The 4,118-nt window shown below is 50.5% G+C and overlaps 1 long non-coding RNA gene across 1 annotated transcript in view; it reads right to left on the reverse strand.

The window, feature by feature from the left end:
- LOC115181161 (uncharacterized) overlaps window positions 1-39 on the reverse strand; it is a 920-nt gene extending 881 nt beyond the window's left edge. Inside the window, exon 1 of the long non-coding RNA XR_003873315.1 lies at window positions 1-39. This exon is cut by the window's left edge and continues 456 nt beyond it. This is a non-coding gene — a long non-coding RNA (uncharacterized LOC115181161).
- Window positions 40-4,118: the final 4,079 nt, after the last annotated feature.

A 4,118-nucleotide genomic window follows, 5' to 3' on the forward strand; every position in this document is an offset into this window, starting at 1 on the left:
ACCTATAACCTACCTACAATAGGACTAGTCTACTGTAGTCTACTGCCATTCTGAGCTGGTCCATTCAGACCCAGAACAGAGTAGGTCCGTTAGGAGACAGGAGAGCTGGTCCATTCAGACAGAACCAGAACAGAGTAGGTCCGTTAGGAGACTGGAGAGCTGGTCCATTCAGACAGACCCAGAACAGAGTAGGTCCGTTAGGAGACAGGAGAGCTGTTCCATTCAGACAGAACCAGAGCAGAGTAGGTCCGTTAGGAGACTGGAGAGAGACAGGAGAGCTGGTCCATTCAGACAGACCCAGAACAGAGTAGGTCCGTTAGGAGGCAGGAGAGCTGGTCCATTCAGACAGACCCAGAACAGAGTAGGTCCGTTAGGAGACTGGAGAGCTGGTCCCATTCAGACAGACCCAGAACAGAGTAGGTCCGTTAGGAGACTGGAGAGCTGGTCCATTCAGACAGACCCAGAGCAGAGTAGGTCCGTTAGGAGACTGGAGAGCTGGTAACTTTTATTAAAATCATCATCTCATCAAGACGTCATTATGCTGTCTGGACAACAACAACAAAACAAAACAAATCACTATTTTAGAGGTTCTTCAAAGTAAATAAGGTAAACTTTTATGACTTAGATGATGTATTTTTCAGGTAGAGATATCCCTGCTCTCTCTCTTCCTCTCCGTCATGCTTTGTCCTGTCTCTTCTCTGTCTCTCTGTGTCTGCCCCACACTACCCTGACACAGCAGGCCTCAACCAAACACACAGACTGGACAAGTAGGTGCGCAATGGATTATGGTCGTTGTAGTTAATCACCACGTTTTCTGCACTAAACTATGGTAGAATATTGGCCTGTTGGAAACTACAATTCCCTACTACATCACACAGTTCAGTCTGGGTCTGATTTATCTCTAGAGTAAAACTACAACTCCCTACTACATCACACAGTTCAGTCTGGGTCTGGTTTATCTCTAGAGAAAACTACAACTCCCTACTACATCACACAGTTCAGTCTGGGTCTGGTTTATCTCTAGAGAAAACTACAACTCCCTACTACATCACACAGTTCAGTCTGGGTCTGATTTATCTCTAGAGAAAACTACAACTCCCTACTACATCACACAGTTCAGTCTTGGTCTGATTTATCTCTAGAGAAACTACAACTCCCTACTACATCATGGTCTGGTCTGATTTATCTCTAGGTTAACTGAGTAATGTGTGCATTGAAACCACAGAAAAAAAAGTGAACGAAATGGAATTCAAGTAATTTAACCCATGTTGGTTAATTTAGTTGTTTTAAAAAAAAAAGTAAAAAACCCCCCGTAATTTCGGTGGTTAATGGAACAGCGCCACCTGCAGCATTTGGCTGGAGGGATCGCATCACGGACGGTTTCAGAGGTGAACATCTGCCACAAATCAGGAGGAGGAGGAAGAGGAGAGGGGGACTCACTGGAGGAGGAAGAGGAGAGAGACTCACTGGAGGAGGAAGAGGAGAGAGACTCACTGGAGGAGGAAGAGGAGAGAGAGACTCACTGGAGGAGGAAGAGGAGAGGGACTCACTGGAGGAGGAGGAAGAGGAGACGTACTCACTGGAGGAGGAAGAGGAGAGAGGGACTCACTGGAGCAGGAAGAGGAGAGAGGGACTCACTGGAGCAGGAAGAGGAGAGAGACTCACTGGAGGAGGAAGAGGAGAGAGACTCACTGGAGGAGGAAGAGGAGAGAGACTCACTGGAGGAGGAAGAGGAGAGAGAGACTCACTGGAGGAGGTCTTGTTGTGTTGCTGTGTCCTACAGACAGGACTGTCCCCCCTGTCCTCTGTGTCCTACAGACAGGGTTGTCCCCCTCCTGTCCTCTGTGTCCTACAGACAGGACTGTCCCCCTCCTGTCCTCTGTGTCCTACAGGCAGGACTGTCCCCCTCCTGTCCACTGTGTCCTACAGACAGGACTGTCCCCCCCTGTCCTCTGTGTCCTACAGACAGGACTTTCTCCCTCCTGTCCTCTGTGTCCTACAGACAGGACTGTCCCCTCCTGTCCTCTGTGTCCTACAGACAGGACTGTCCCCCTCCTGTCCTCTGTGTCCTACAGACAGGGCTGTCCCCCTCCTGTCCTCTGTCCTACAGACAGGGTTGTCCCCCTCCTGTCCTCTGTGTCCTACAGACAGGACTGTCCCCCTCCTGTCCTCTGTGTCCTACAGACAGGACTGTCCCCCTCCTGTCCTCTGTGTCCTACAGACAGGGCTGTCCCCCTCCTGTCCACTGTGTCCTGAAGCAGCATGTTATACATTAACTGTATGACTAGTGTAGCTGGGCGGGGTCTACTATCCGGGGGGAACGCAGGAAAACAGGAAGCTACTGCCCCAAAATCACTTCCTGATTGGCTGGATGGACTACAAAATAAGTGTTTTTTTTTCCTGTGTAGCAACAAGCTAATGAAAACCAGATGGACTGACTGACTGGCTGGCTGACTGACTGACTGGCTGACTGGCTGACTGGCTGGCTGACTGGCTGACTGGCTGACTGGCTGACTGACTGACTGGCTGACTGGCTGGCTGGCTGGCTGACTGGCTGGCTGGCTGGCTGACTGACTAGGCCAGATGCGTGAAACCGGCACAGACTTCACCAGATTGCTGACAGGCTCTTCAGGTCGAATGTTGAGCAGAACACACTTGACCAACATCTCTCTCCTCTCTCTCTCTCCCCCAACTTCTCCATCGCCTCCCTGACGGTCTCTGGCTCTTCCCTCTGCTCAACCGCCAGATCCATGTGCCCCCCCCCCCCCCCCCCCCCCCCCCCCCCCCCACCAAAAATAATCTTGGGGTTTCTGTGGCAGCGGACTGAAGACACGCTCCTCATGGCGAGTGCGAGGAACCGGCACAGTACGTACCGGGCTGGGAAGGCTCACTGGAGGCCTGATGAGTGGAGCTGGCGCAGATGGCACCGGACTGGTGTCACGCTCTTCATCACGCCTGCGCTGCAGCATAGCCAACATCATTCTCCGATATCCCTCCTCACACTGCTCCGTCGACTCCCAGGCGGGTCTCTGGCTCTCTCTTTGGCTCGGCCGACCACCCCTCGTGCCCCCCCCCCACCTGCTGTTGCCGCGGTCCCCGTCGTCGTCGCTGTCCTTCCTGATTTTCCTGGCGACTCCCGCCAAGGAAGAGTCTCGCATCCTCCCGTGATCTCTTCCCAGTTCCAACTCACTTTTCCCACCGTTGTCACGCTGGTTGGTCCTTGTTTGGTGGGATATTCTGTCACGCTCGTCGAAATGAGCCGACCAAGGAGCAGCGGGAGTATCATTCCACATCTTTTACTAAAGTGAAACTAAGAAAACAACAAACACACAACGAACGTGAAATCGTAGTGCTTAACACACTAACACAAAACAATATCCCACAAAGCAGGTCGGGGAAACAGGGAACCCTTAAGTCTGATCCCCAATTAGAGACAACGAACATCAGGCGCCTCTAATTGGGAACCATACTAAGAGCACCAACATAGAAATGAAAAGACTAGAACACCCTCTAGTCACGCCCTGACCAACAACACCGTAGAGTCCTGGGGCTCTGTCCACAAACACAAACAGACTCCACAGAGCCCCAGGACAGCAACACAATTAGACACCAACCAAATCATGAGAAAACAAAAAGATAATTACTTGACACATTGGAAAGAATTAACAAAAAAACAGAACAAACTAGAATGCTATTTGGTCCTAAACAGAGAGTACACAGTGGCAGAATACCTGACCACTGTGACTGACCCAAACTTAAGGAAAGGTTTGACTATGTACAGACTCAGTGAGCATAGCCTTGCTATTGAGAAAGGTCGCCGTAGGCAGACCTGGCTCTCAAGAGAAGACAGGCTATGTGCAACACTGCCCCACAACATGAGGTGGAAACTGAGCTGCACTTCACTAACCTCCTGCCCAAATGTAGGACCATATTAGAGACACATATTTCCCTCAGATTACACAGATCCACAAAGAATTCGAAAACAAACCCGGTGTTGATAAACTCCCATATCTACTGGGTGAAATACCACAGTGTTCCATCACAGCAGTAAGAGTTGTGACCTGTTGTCACAAGAAAAGGTCAACCAGTGAAGAACAAACACCATTATAAATACAACC

The sequence above is a fragment of the Salmo trutta genome, unplaced genomic scaffold, assembly GCF_901001165.1.
Source record: "Salmo trutta unplaced genomic scaffold, fSalTru1.1, whole genome shotgun sequence".
NCBI lineage: Eukaryota > Metazoa > Chordata > Actinopteri > Salmoniformes > Salmonidae > Salmo > Salmo trutta.